We start from the raw sequence: 13,724 nt of genomic DNA on the forward strand, positions 1-13,724 counted from the left end.
TGCGCTGTTTTGGTGTGACTTCGGTCACATTTTTCAGTGCCTTGGATGCAGCTTCAATCAAAAAAATCTGTTCTTATCAGTTTAATATCTGATATGTCCCCTATCTGGGGACCATATATTAAATGGATTTTTAGAACAGGGAGATGGAAAAAGAGCTTGCTCTGTCCACTCCACGCATTGACCTGGTATTGCAGTATCTCCAGGACCGGTGCACCCCTTCTTTAATGCAGTTTCTAAAATCAGAAAGAATTGAATTCAATGTTTTTTGTTCATTTTGCTTGTTTGTCGGATTTTGGGATGGACTCTTTGGCTTTGCTTTTCTTCTCCTCATTGGATTTTTCATGTTCAAAGTTGCAGAAGCCAGATTACAAGCTCATTTTGGTTCAACTTCAGCAACTGTGCATTGCATTGCCATGTAATGTGATGCAATGCTATCTTTCTAGCTCTCCCTTTTTACTTCCTTTTGGATAAACAGACATATTAGGCAAGCATTTTGGAGCTTTCACCTAAATAACTACAGGTGGTGAGATAAGCTGCACAATATAATTGACCTTTCAGTATATTGTTGCACACACACCATCTATTTAGCAAATGCCCTTGTTATCAACAGCAGCCTTTTAAACTCACCTGAGCTAACAGGTATGTGCGCTGGTTACTCTGCTGCGCTTAAAATTTCTTTTTTGGTTTGCTACAATGCCTTTTCTGAAACGTTGTCTCCTTCTGCTGGAACACTGACTTCTTTCATTTAATGCCTGCAGACTATAAAAGAGAACCCAACCCAAAAAGTTTGGTTGATTAGTCTGTGGCATTCTGTTAAACTGTTGCTTATGGCGGTCTCTGTGAGCTTCTCAGCGACATTCAGCCAGCCAGGTATCCTGCCTGCAGTAGATGGAATGTGGCAATGGAACGCTGGCTGCGCGTGTCATAATAGGCTCTGAGCCTTTATATACCTGTGCACAGCAGCAGCCACCTTCAGTCTGCTGCTGGACGGCCAGCAGCAGCAGCAGCAGGAGAGGTATGTAATCAGGAGCCCTCCTGCTAAGGGTAGACAGCTGCTCGTTCCACCCCACCCCCCGCCTTAATTGGTTCTCCTCCCTTCCAACGGTGTTGAGGCGGGTGGGAACAGCAGGGGGTGAAGGTGCTGTGTTTAAAGAGGTGGAGTTATGCAGATCTAAAACGCGTGGATTGCAGCAGCAGCAAGCCGAAAAGTGCAGGCATGTAAGGGATCTAGAGGTTGACAACATGTCTTCTTAACGGGAGTCCAGGAGCTCATCTCCACAAATGGACTTTTCAGGATCCTTGGGTGGCTCCGTAGTTTGAAACCAATTCTGGTTATCGCTTCTCGGCCTTTTGGCTAAGATCAAGTGCAGTGATCTAGCGGTTGCTGCCTTGGTCTTGGCTGGGAGGTGCTTGGGGTACCCGGCTCCTTGGCCTGGGGGGATCGCTACACTTATCGGTGGAGCTAAACCCCCCTGCTGCTATTAGGGAATCGAATTAGTCCCTGGGCAACGAGAGGCGATCACCTTGTCACCACACATAGCTGTGGGGGGCAACTGTCGCCACACATAGCTGTGGTGGCAACATTTGGAGGATTAAAAGGAAAAACGGAAGGAAAACGGATCGTTGAGATGGAGTTTTGGAAAAAGAAGAGATGCTTACGTTTTTTTGTGAAACGGGAGACGGAAGAAACTTTTTTGGAAGAAAAATGGATTCTGGAAATTTTGACGAAATATAAAGTTTTGGAGAAGGATATCTACTGTATGCAAGAAATAAAGCAAGGTAAAGTTTGTGATGTGACTCTAGTTTCTGAGGAAAAGTGCATTCATTTTTTCAAAGGCTGGAGTGAAGAGGATTCTGGGAAAATTGGAGTAAGTGCATCATTCATGGGGAAACCGAAGAGTGTGATAATTTACATGGACAATCCGTTTGTGGAAATAGAGGAGATAATGTTTTTTTTGGAATCTAAATGTAAGATGGTAAAGTTTCAGAAATTATACAGGAACAAAGTTGGTATTTGGAACGGAAAGAGACGTTTTTTGGTGTGGACAACAGGAGAAGAAAATTTGCATAATGGGAGGATTATGGTAAACGGGAGTTCTGGGTATTGTTACATGGAAAGCAGCAAAGGAAATTTTGAAAAGAACTTTGGAGGACAAAAGGAAGATATTGATGATAAAATGAAGAAGGAAGTTGATGCGATAATTATAGAGGAGAATAAGCAGGGAAAAGAAGTTGAAAGTTTAAAGGTGAAGAAAAAGGTAACGGTACAGGAAAATTGTGGATCAAGGAAAGTATCTGGTGAAAAGAAAGAAGTAAAAGAGGAAAAGGGTAAAGTTTTGGAGAAGGTGGTGACTTTCAGAGATGATGAGGAAGAGTATGATTGGGAACAGATGCGGTTAGAGCATGAGGAGGAAGAAAATAAGTTAAGGGGTTTTGTTGGGAGGAAAGTAAAAGGGAAAAAGGGGATATTTAGTTTGGGAAACCGGGTGAAGTAATGTCAGTTGTGAATTGTTTGGAAACTGTTGAAACTGTAAAGGAATTGTTATGTTTAACTTTATATATAAAAATTCAAATGAAAAAATATAAATATAATATCTAAACACGATGATGGAACTAAAATCTTGAGTTGGTGATATATGATTTAAGATTATAAAACTTAATTTCTGAGTGTTTGGAAAAAAAAAAAAAAAAAAAAAAAAATCTGTTCTTATCAGTTTAATATCTGATACGTCCCCTATCTGGGGACCATATATTAAATGGATTTTTAGAACAGGGAGATGGAAAAAGAGCTTGCTCTGTCCACTCCACGCATTGACCTGGTATTGCAGTATCTCCAGGACCGGTGCACCCCTTCTTTAATGCAGTTTCTAAAATCAGAAAGAATTGAATTCAATGTTTTTTGTTCATTTTGCTTGTTTGTCGGATTTTGGGATGGACTCTTTGGCTTTGCTTTTCTTCTCCTCATTGGATTTTTCATGTTCAAAGTTGCAGAAGCCAGATTACAAGCTCATTTTGGTTCAACTTCAGCAACTGTGCATTGCATTGCCATGTAATGTGATGCAATGCTATCTTTCTAGCTCTCCCTTTTTACTTCCTTTTGGATAAACAGACATATTAGGCAAGCATTTTGGAGCTTTCACCTAAATAACTACAGGTGGTGAGATAAGCTGCACAATATAATTGACCTTTCAGTATATTGTTGCACACACACCATCTATTTAGCAAATGCCCTTGTTATCAACAGCAGCCTTTTAAACTCACCTGAGCTAACAGGTATGTGCGCTGGTTACTCTGCTGCGCTTAAAATTTCTTTTTTGGTTTGCTACAATGCCTTTTCTGAAACGTTGTCTCCTTCTGCTGGAACACTGACTTCTTTCATTTAATGCCTGCAGACTATAAAAGAGAACCCAACCCAAAAAGTTTGGTTGATTAGTCTGTGGCATTCTGTTAAACTGTTGCTTATGGCGGTCTCTGTGAGCTTCTCAGCGACATTCAGCCAGCCAGGTATCCTGCCTGCAGTAGATGGAATGTGGCAATGGAACGCTGGCTGCGCGTGTCATAATAGGCTCTGAGCCTTTATATACCTATGCACAGCAGCAGCCACCTTCAGTCTGCTGCTGGACAGCCAGCAGCAGCAGCAGCAGGAGAGGTATGTAATCAGGAGCCCTCCTGCTAAGGGTAGACAGCTGCTCGTTCCACCCCACCCCCCGCCTTAATTGGTTCTCCTCCCTTCCAACGGTGTTGAGGCGGGTGGGAACAGCAGGGGGTGAAGGTGCTGTGTTTAAAGAGGTGGAGTTATGCAGATCTAAAACGCGTGGATTGCAGCAGCAGCAAGCCGAAAAGTGCAGGCATGTAAGGGATCTAGAGGTTGACAACATGTCTTCTTAACGGGAGTCCAGGAGCTCATCTCCACAAATGGACTTTTCAGGATCCTTGGGTGGCTCCGTAGTTTGAAACCAATTCTGGTTATCGCTTCTCGGCCTTTTGGCTAAGATCAAGTGTAGTATCTGTTCTTATCAGTTTAATATCTGATACGTCCCCTATCTGGGGACCATATATTAAATGGATTTTTAGAACAGGGAGATGGAAAAAGAGCTTGCTCTGTCCACTCCACGCATTGACCTGGTATTGCAGTATCTCCAGGACCGGTGCACCCCTTCTTTAATGCAGTTTCTAAAATCAGAAAGAATTGAATTCAATGTTTTTTGTTCATTTTGCTTGTTTGTCGGATTTTGGGATGGACTCTTTGGCTTTGCTTTTCTTCTCCTCATTGGATTTTTCATGTTCAAAGTTGCAGAAGCCAGATTACAAGCTCATTTTGGTTCAACTTCAGCAACTGTGCATTGCATTGCCATGTAATGTGATGCAATGCTATCTTTCTAGCTCTCCCTTTTTACTTCCTTTTGGATAAACAGACATATTAGGCAAGCATTTTGGAGCTTTCACCTAAATAACTACAGGTGGTGAGATAAGCTGCACAATATAATTGACCTTTCAGTATATTGTTGCACACACACCATCTATTTAGCAAATGCCCTTGTTATCAACAGCAGCCTTTTAAACTCACCTGAGCTAACAGGTATGCGCGCTGGTTACTCTGCTGCGCTTAAAATTTCTTTTTTGGTTTGCTACAATGCCTTTTCTGAAACGTTGTCTCCTTCTGCTGGAACACTGACTTCTTTCATTTAATGCCTGCAGACTATAAAAGAGAACCCAACCCAAAAAGTTTGGTTGATTAGTCTGTGGCATTCTGTTAAACTGTTGCTTATGGCGGTCTCTGTGAGCTTCTCAGCGACATTCAGCCAGCCAGGTATCCTGCCTGCAGTAGATGGAATGTGGCAATGGAACGCTGGCTGCGCGTGTCATAATAGGCTCTGAGCCTTTATATACCTGTGCACAGCAGCAGCCACCTTCAGTCTGCTGCTGGACAGCCAGCAGCAGCAGCAGCAGGAGAGGTATGTAATCAGGAGCCCTCCTGCTAAGGGTAGACAGCTGCTCGTTCCACCCCACCCCCCGCCTTAATTGGTTCTCCTCCCTTCCAACGGTGTTGAGGCGGGTGGGAACAGCAGGGGGTGAAGGTGCTGTGTTTAAAGAGGTGGAGTTATGCAGATCTAAAACGCGTGGATTGCAGCAGCAGCAAGCCGAAAAGTGCAGGCATGTAAGGGATCTAGAGGTTGACAACATGTCTTCTTAACGGGAGTCCAGGAGCTCATCTCCACAAATGGACTTTTCAGGATCCTTGGGTGGCTCCGTAGTTTGAAACCAATTCTGGTTATCGCTTCTCGGCCTTTTGGCTAAGATCAAGTGCAGTGATCTAGCGGCTGCTGCCTTGGTCTTGGCTGAGAGGTGCTCGGGGTACCCGGCTCCTTGGCCTGGGGGGATCGCTCTGTTTTTCAGCAGGGCTTCACCTCCCTGCTGCTATTAGGGAGTCGGATTAGTCCCCGGGCAACGGGAGGCGATCATCTACCTGGCACTTCGGTGTTGAAGGTTTCTATTGAGAAGAGGAGAACCTGTTTGTGAAGAAGATGTCTGCAGCATCACATGAAGGAGAGGAAGATCATGTGCCTGAATTCGCTAAGGTGCAGAATTCTATTCGTTTGGTTGTTCAGGAGAACTTTCGAGATCAAAAGGATTTTAGGTATGTGATGAGTCAAGTTCTTGTGGATCTTTTTGGTTTGAAGACAGAAGAAGTGTTGGCGATAATGGACTACCCCAGGAGGGGTGTTTATGATATAGTTTTTGTTGACAAAGTTTTTTTTGAAGGATATCTAAGGAAAATGACTGCAAGCCAGGATAAAAGAATGGAGGGGATAAGTGTAATGCCACACTTCCCCGTTAGAGATAAATGGATCATTGTTAAAATGTACTCTCCATTGGTGGACGAAGAGGATGTTCTTACATTTTTGGAGTTTTTTTGTTTGTCAGTAACACCAAAAGGGAAGATTTATAATGAATTTGGTTTTTGGACTTCGAAGTGGAAATTTTTGGTCCGTTTCAAAGAAGATGAGCAGGGGACTGTGTTGCTTCCCCCAGCTAGGTTTAAGTTGGGTAATATAAATGGTGATATTTTTTTCAGTGGTATACCCACTTTTTGTCGAGTTTGTCGTCAATACGGGCATGGAAAGGAAAATTGTTCGGGTGGTGTATGTGGTTTTGGCAAAAAAGGTGATCATGAGTCAAAGGATTGTAAAGATCGGAGGAAGTGCAACTTGTGTCAGGAAGATACGCATGTTTTTAAGAATTGCCCAAAGAGGAAAAGAAATAAAGAGAAGGAGGTAGTGGTTAAAAAGGTTTTGGTAGAGAGAAAGGAGGAAAGTGTAGAAAAGGTGTTGGTGGTAAAGGGAAAAGAAAGCAAACCTGTAGGAGTGCAGAGGGAGATGGAGAAAACAAGAGTAGATTGGGGGGATAGGGTAGAGAGTGAAATGGGAGGTGTAAGTCAGGGAACTGGCCGTGGTAAGGTTAAAAAGCAAGAAAAGAGAAAGGAACAGGAAGTGGAGGTGGCAATGGAAGAAAATATAGTTGTTTTTCAACAACCTATGTTTATAAAGAATGCAGAATATTTTAACCGGTTGTACCGTAAGTTGTATGATGAGAAACGTTTGGACTATCTTATAGAGAATGTTAGGAAAGAACTAATAAGAGATAAAAATGTTTTTTGTGTGAAATATAGAATACCAGATGGTGTATCGAAACAAGTTTTTTCAGCATCAAGGGTTGAAGATTTGTCCCTTAAGGTTCTGAGTTGGGTTGGGGTTCATGCTTTTGATAATGGTTACAAGTATTTTACTTGATGTTATTACTGTTGTTAATACAGTTATAATTTAATTTTTATTTTTTTGGTATCCATTCAGGTTCTGAAACATTTCTTTCTTTGTAAGTATTGTTGTATTTTTGTAATTTTTTTTTCTGACATTAAAAGTACCAAAACCTGATGATGATTTAAGTTGGAGTCCACGTCTTGTCTCCCTTTGGGGAGAAGAGGACTGTGGAGTGGACTTTAATTTTAACCTGAATAGGTTTTAAAAAAAAAAAAAAAAAAATCTGTTCTTATCAGTTTAATATCTGATACGTCCCCTATCTGGGGACCATATATTAAATGGATTTTTAGAACAGGGAGATGGAAAAAGAGCTTGCTCTGTCCACTCCACGCATTGACCTGGTATTGCAGTATCTCCAGGAAGGACCGGTGCACCCCTTCTTTAATGCAGTTTCTAAAATCAGAAAGAATTGAATTCAATGTTTTTTGTTCATTTTGCTTGTTTGTCGGATTTTGGGATGGACTCTTTGGCTTTGCTTTTCTTCTCCTCATTGGATTTTTCATGTTCAAAGTTGCAGAAGCCAGATTACAAGCTCATTTTGGTTCAACTTCAGCAACTGTGCATTGCATTGCCATGTAATGTGATGCAATGCTATCTTTCTAGCTCTCCCTTTTTACTTCCTTTTGGATAAACAGACATATTAGGCAAGCATTTTGGAGCTTTCACCTAAATAACTACAGGTGGTGAGATAAGCTGCACAATATAATTGACCTTTCAGTATATTGTTGCACACACACCATCTATTTAGCAAATGCCCTTGTTATCAACAGCAGCCTTTTAAACTCACCTGAGCTAACAGGTATGTGCGCTGGTTACTCTGCTGCGCTTAAAATTTCTTTTTTGGTTTGCTACAATGCCTTTTCTGAAACGTTGTCTCCTTCTGCTGGAACACTGACTTCTTTCATTTAATGCCTGCAGACTATAAAAGAGAACCCAACCCAAAAAGTTTGGTTGATTAGTCTGTGGCATTCTGTTAAACTGTTGCTTATGGCGGTCTCTGTGAGCTTCTCAGCGACATTCAGCCAGCCAGGTATCCTGCCTGCAGTAGATGGAATGTGGCAATGGAACGCTGGCTGCGCGTGTCATAATAGGCTCTGAGCCTTTATATACCTGTGCACAGCAGCAGCCACCTTCAGTCTGCTGCTGGACAGCCAGCAGCAGCAGCAGCAGGAGAGGTATGTAATCAGGAGCCCTCCTGCTAAGGGTAGACAGCTGCTCGTTCCACCCCACCCCCCGCCTTAATTGGTTCTCCTCCCTTCCAACGGTGTTGAGGCGGGTGGGAACAGCAGGGGGTGAAGGTGCTGTGTTTAAAGAGGTGGAGTTATGCAGATCTAAAACGCGTGGATTGCAGCAGCAGCAAGCCGAAAAGTGCAGGCATGTAAGGGATCTAGAGGTTGACAACATGTCTTCTTAACGGGAGTCCAGGAGCTCATCTCCACAAATGGACTTTTCAGGATCCTTGGGTGGCTCCGTAGTTTGAAACCAATTCTGGTTATCGCTTCTCGGCCTTTTGGCTAAGATCAAGTGTAGTATCTGTTCTTATCAGTTTAATATCTGATACGTCCCCTATCTGGGGACCATATATTAAATGGATTTTTAGAACAGGGAGATGGAAAAAGAGCTTGCTCTGTCCACTCCACGCATTGACCTGGTATTGCAGTATCTCCAGGACCGGTGCACCCCTTCTTTAATGCAGTTTCTAAAATCAGAAAGAATTGAATTCAATGTTTTTTGTTCATTTTGCTTGTTTGTCGGATTTTGGGATGGACTCTTTGGCTTTGCTTTTCTTCTCCTCATTGGATTTTTCATGTTCAAAGTTGCAGAAGCCAGATTACAAGCTCATTTTGGTTCAACTTCAGCAACTGTGCATTGCATTGCCATGTAATGTGATGCAATGCTATCTTTCTAGCTCTCCCTTTTTACTTCCTTTTGGATAAACAGACATATTAGGCAAGCATTTTGGAGCTTTCACCTAAATAACTACAGGTGGTGAGATAAGCTGCACAATATAAATGACCTTTCAGTATATTGTTGCACACACACCATCTATTTAGCAAATGCCCTTGTTATCAACAGCAGCCTTTTAAACTCACCTGAGCTAACAGGTATGTGCGCTGGTTACTCTGCTGCGCTTAAAATTTCTTTTTTGGTTTGCTACAATGCCTTTTCTGAAACGTTGTCTCCTTCTGCTGGAACACTGACTTCTTTCATTTAATGCCTGCAGACTATAAAAGAGAACCCAACCCAAAAAGTTTGGTTGATTAGTCTGTGGCATTCTGTTAAACTGTTGCTTATGGCGGTCTCTGTGAGCTTCTCAGCGACATTCAGCCAGCCAGGTATCCTGCCTGCAGTAGATGGAATGTGGCAATGGAACGCTGGCTGCGCGTGTCATAATAGGCTCTGAGCCTTTATATACCTGTGCACAGCAGCAGCCACCTTCAGTCTGCTGCTGGACAGCCAGCAGCAGCAGCAGCAGGAGAGGTATGTAATCAGGAGCCCTCCTGCTAAGGGTAGACAGCTGCTCGTTCCACCCCACCCCCCGCCTTAATTGGTTCTCCTCCCTTCCAACGGTGTTGAGGCGGGTGGGAACAGCAGGGGGTGAAGGTGCTGTGTTTAAAGAGGTGGAGTTATGCAGATCTAAAACGCGTGGATTGCAGCAGCAGCAAGCCGAAAAGTGCAGGCATGTAAGGGATCTAGAGGTTGACAACATGTCTTCTTAACGGGAGTCCAGGAGCTCATCTCCACAAATGGACTTTTCAGGATCCTTGGGTGGCTCCGTAGTTTGAAACCAATTCTGGTTATCGCTTCTCGGCCTTTTGGCTAAGATCAAGTGTAGTATCTGTTCTTATCAGTTTAATATCTGATACGTCCCCTATCTGGGGACCATATATTAAATGGATTTTTAGAACAGGGAGATGGAAAAAGAGCTTGCTCTGTCCACTCCACGCATTGACCTGGTATTGCAGTATCTCCAGGACCGGTGCACCCCTTCTTTAATGCAGTTTCTAAAATCAGAAAGAATTGAATTCAATGTTTTTTGTTCATTTTGCTTGTTTGTCGGATTTTGGGATGGACTCTTTGGCTTTGCTTTTCTTCTCCTCATTGGATTTTTCATGTTCAAAGTTGCAGAAGCCAGATTACAAGCTCATTTTGGTTCAACTTCAGCAACTGTGCATTGCATTGCCATGTAATGTGATGCAATGCTATCTTTCTAGCTCTCCCTTTTTACTTCCTTTTGGATAAACAGACATATTAGGCAAGCATTTTGGAGCTTTCACCTAAATAACTACAGGTGGTGAGATAAGCTGCACAATATAATTGACCTTTCAGTATATTGTTGCACACACACCATCTATTTAGCAAATGCCCTTGTTATCAACAGCAGCCTTTTAAACTCACCTGAGCTAACAGGTATGTGCGCTGGTTACTCTGCTGCGCTTAAAATTTCTTTTTTGGTTTGCTACAATGCCTTTTCTGAAACGTTGTCTCCTTCTGCTGGAACACTGACTTCTTTCATTTAATGCCTGCAGACTATAAAAGAGAACCCAACCCAAAAAGTTTGGTTGATTAGTCTGTGGCATTCTGTTAAACTGTTGCTTATGGCGGTCTCTGTGAGCTTCTCAGCGACATTCAGCCAGCCAGGTATCCTGCCTGCAGTAGATGGAATGTGGCAATGGAACGCTGGCTGCGCGTGTCATAATAGGCTCTGAGCCTTTATATACCTGTGCACAGCAGCAGCCACCTTCAGTCTGCTGCTGGACAGCCAGCAGCAGCAGCAGCAGGAGAGGTATGTAATCAGGAGCCCTCCTGCTAAGGGTAGACAGCTGCTCGTTCCACCCCACCCCCCGCCTTAATTGGTTCTCCTCCCTTCCAACGGTGTTGAGGCGGGTGGGAACAGCAGGGGGTGAAGGTGCTGTGTTTAAAGAGGTGGAGTTATGCAGATCTAAAACGCGTGGATTGCAGCAGCAGCAAGCCGAAAAGTGCAGGCATGTAAGGGATCTAGAGGTTGACAACATGTCTTCTTAACGGGAGTCCAGGAGCTCATCTCCACAAATGGACTTTTCAGGATCCTTGGGTGGCTCCGTAGTTTGAAACCAATTCTGGTTATCGCTTCTCGGCCTTTTGGCTAAGATCAAGTGTAGTATCTGTTCTTATCAGTTTAATATCTGATACGTCCCCTATCTGGGGACCATATATTAAATGGATTTTTAGAACAGGGAGATGGAAAAAGAGCTTGCTCTGTCCACTCCACGCATTGACCTGGTATTGCAGTATCTCCAGGACCGGTGCACCCCTTCTTTAATGCAGTTTCTAAAATCAGAAAGAATTGAATTCAATGTTTTTTGTTCATTTTGCTTGTTTGTCGGATTTTGGGATGGACTCTTTGGCTTTGCTTTTCTTCTCCTCATTGGATTTTTCATGTTCAAAGTTGCAGAAGCCAGATTACAAGCTCATTTTGGTTCAACTTCAGCAACTGTGCATTGCATTGCCATGTAATATGATGCAATGCTATCTTTCTAGCTCTCCCTTTTTACTTCCTTTTGGATAAACAGACATATTAGGCAAGCATTTTGGAGCTTTCACCTAAATAACTACAGGTGGTGAGATAAGCTGCACAATATAATTGACCTTTCAGTATATTGTTGCACACACACCATCTATTTAGCAAATGCCCTTGTTATCAACAGCAGCCTTTTAAACTCACCTGAGCTAACAGGTATGTGCGCTGGTTACTCTGCTGCGCTTAAAATTTCTTTTTTGGTTTGCTACAATGCCTTTTCTGAAACGTTGTCTCCTTCTGCTGGAACACTGACTTCTTTCATTTAATGCCTGCAGACTATAAAAGAGAACCCAACCCAAAAAGTTTGGTTGATTAGTCTGTGGCATTCTGTTAAACTGTTGCTTATGGCGGTCTCTGTGAGCTTCTCAGCGACATTAAGCCAGCCAGGTATCCTGCCTGCAGTAGATGGAATGTGGCAATGGAACGCTGGCTGCGCGTGTCATAATAGGCTCTGAGCCTTTATATACCTGTGCACAGCAGCAGCCACCTTTAGTCTGCTGCTGGACAGCCAGCAGCAGCAGCAGCAGGAGAGGTATGTAATCAGGAGCCCTCCTGCTAAGGGTAGACAGCTGCTCGTTTCACCCCACCCCCCGCCTTAATTGGTTCTCCTCCCTTCCAACGGTGTTGAGGCGGGTGGGAACAGCAGGGGGTGAAGGTGCTGTGTTTAAAGAGGTGGAGTTATGCAGATCTAAAACGCGTGGATTGCAGCAGCAGCAAGCCGAAAAGTGCAGGCATGTAAGGGATCTAGAGGTTGACAACATGTCTTCTTAACGGGAGTCCAGGAGCTCATCTCCACAAATGGACTTTTCAGGATCCTTGGGTGGCTCCGTAGTTTGAAACCAATTCTGGTTATCGCTTCTCGGCCTTTTGGCTAAGATCAAGTGTAGTATCTGTTTGGGTCGCCAGGAACCGGCTCATCTTGAGGAGGGAGAGGATGTCCATCCAGGACTGCCGCAGGCTGATCCACAGCCTGCTCAGAGACTATTCCATCATGGACGGTCCGGAGGACGAGGACGAGGACTAAACCCCTCCTCCCCCTCTCCCCTTATGTGTCTTGTCTTTCAATAAAGCTTCGGGCCTGTGATTTTCCCCTCCCCATCCCCTTTTTCCCAATCCCCATCCCTTATCACGGTTCGTCGTACTGTATTGATTGACATGCTTTTTCTTTCAGATTGAGTGTTTTGTGTAGCATAGGGGTGTGATGTGTCTAGTTAGTGCGTCGTATCCTCATGCTATGTAAATATGATGTAGAATTCTGTGTGTACTGGGCTGCGGCACTGTACACTGTCTGTTAACTTATTTTTTGTGCTAATAAAAGATATATTCAATCAAAAAATCTGTTCTTATCAGTTTAATATCTGATACGTCCCCTATCTGGGGACCATATATTAAATGGATTTTTAGAACAGGGAGATGGAAAAAGAGCTTGCTCTGTCCACTCCACGCATTGACCTGGTATTGCAGTATCTCCAGGACCGGTGCACCCCTTCTTTAATGCAGTTTCTAAAATCAGAAAGAATTGAATTCAATGTTTTTTGTTCATTTTGCTTGTTTGTTGGATTTTGGGATGGACTCTTTGGCTTTGCTTTTCTTCTCCTCATTGGATTTTTCATGTTCAAAGTTGCAGAAGCCAGATTACAAGCTCATTTTGGTTCAACTTCAGCAACTGTGCATTGCATTGCCATGTAATGTGATGCAATGCTATCTTTCTAGCTCTCCCTTTTTACTTCCTTTTGGATAAACAGACATATTAGGCAAGCATTTTGGAGCTTTCACCTAAATAACTACAGGTGGTGAGATAAGCTGCACAATATAATTGACCTTTCAGTATATTGTTGCACACACACCATCTATTTAGCAAATGCCCTTGTTATCAACAGCAGCCTTTTAAACTCACCTGAGCTAACAGGTATGTGCGCTGGTTACTCTGCTGCGCTTAAAATTTCTTTTTTGGTTTGCTACAATGCCTTTTCTGAAACGTTGTCTCCTTCTGCTGGAACACTGACTTCTTTCATTTAATGCCTGCAGACTATAAAAGAGAACCCAACCCAAAAAGTTTGGTTGATTAGTCTGTGGCATTCTGTTAAACTGTTGCTTATGGCGGTCTCTGTGAGCTTCTCAGCGACATTCAGCCAGCCAGGTATCCTGCCTGCAGTAGATGGAATGTGGCAATGGAACGCTGGCTGCGCGTGTCATAATAGGCTCTGAGCCTTTATATACCTGTGCACAGCAGCAGCCACCTTCAGTCTGCTGCTGGACAGCCAGCAGCAGCAGCAGCAGGAGAGGTATGTAATCAGGAGCCCTCCTGCTAAGGGTAGACAGCTGCTCGTTCCACCCCACCCCCC

General features: G+C 43.5%; 8 non-coding genes and 1 pseudogene across 8 annotated transcripts; all 9 read left to right on the forward strand.

Annotated features, from left to right (window-relative positions):
- Positions 1-36: 36 nt before the first annotated feature.
- On the forward strand, positions 37-219 carry LOC141183263 (U2 spliceosomal RNA). Its single transcript, XR_012258257.1, has one exon. It is a non-coding gene; the product is annotated as a U2 spliceosomal RNA (small nuclear RNA).
- Positions 220-2,656: 2,437 nt separating this feature from the next.
- On the forward strand, positions 2,657-2,853 carry LOC141183411 (U2 spliceosomal RNA). The gene has a single exon (XR_012258376.1). It is a non-coding gene; the product is annotated as a U2 spliceosomal RNA (small nuclear RNA).
- Positions 2,854-3,968: 1,115 nt separating this feature from the next.
- LOC141183079 (U2 spliceosomal RNA) lies at positions 3,969-4,159 on the forward strand. The gene has a single exon (XR_012258090.1). It is a non-coding gene; the product is annotated as a U2 spliceosomal RNA (small nuclear RNA).
- A 2,853-nt stretch (positions 4,160-7,012) lies between these two features.
- On the forward strand, positions 7,013-7,197 carry LOC141183446 (U2 spliceosomal RNA). Its single transcript, XR_012258397.1, has one exon. It is a non-coding gene; the product is annotated as a U2 spliceosomal RNA (small nuclear RNA).
- Positions 7,198-8,312: 1,115 nt separating this feature from the next.
- Positions 8,313-8,503, forward strand: LOC141183080 (U2 spliceosomal RNA). Its single transcript, XR_012258091.1, has one exon. It is a non-coding gene; the product is annotated as a U2 spliceosomal RNA (small nuclear RNA).
- Positions 8,504-9,618: 1,115 nt separating this feature from the next.
- Positions 9,619-9,809, forward strand: LOC141183081 (U2 spliceosomal RNA). The gene has a single exon (XR_012258092.1). It is a non-coding gene; the product is annotated as a U2 spliceosomal RNA (small nuclear RNA).
- Positions 9,810-10,924: 1,115 nt separating this feature from the next.
- Positions 10,925-11,115, forward strand: LOC141183082 (U2 spliceosomal RNA). The gene has a single exon (XR_012258093.1). It is a non-coding gene; the product is annotated as a U2 spliceosomal RNA (small nuclear RNA).
- A 1,115-nt stretch (positions 11,116-12,230) lies between these two features.
- Positions 12,231-12,369, forward strand: LOC141183520 (U2 spliceosomal RNA; annotated as a pseudogene).
- Positions 12,370-12,675: 306 nt separating this feature from the next.
- Positions 12,676-12,868, forward strand: LOC141183290 (U2 spliceosomal RNA). The gene has a single exon (XR_012258281.1). It is a non-coding gene; the product is annotated as a U2 spliceosomal RNA (small nuclear RNA).
- Positions 12,869-13,724: the final 856 nt, after the last annotated feature.

This window comes from Phyllobates terribilis, unplaced genomic scaffold (genome assembly GCF_046119375.1).
Source record: "Phyllobates terribilis strain yellow unplaced genomic scaffold, ASM4611937v1 Scaffold_38__1_contigs__length_12584779, whole genome shotgun sequence".
NCBI classification, from domain to species: Eukaryota; Metazoa; Chordata; class Amphibia; order Anura; family Dendrobatidae; genus Phyllobates; species Phyllobates terribilis.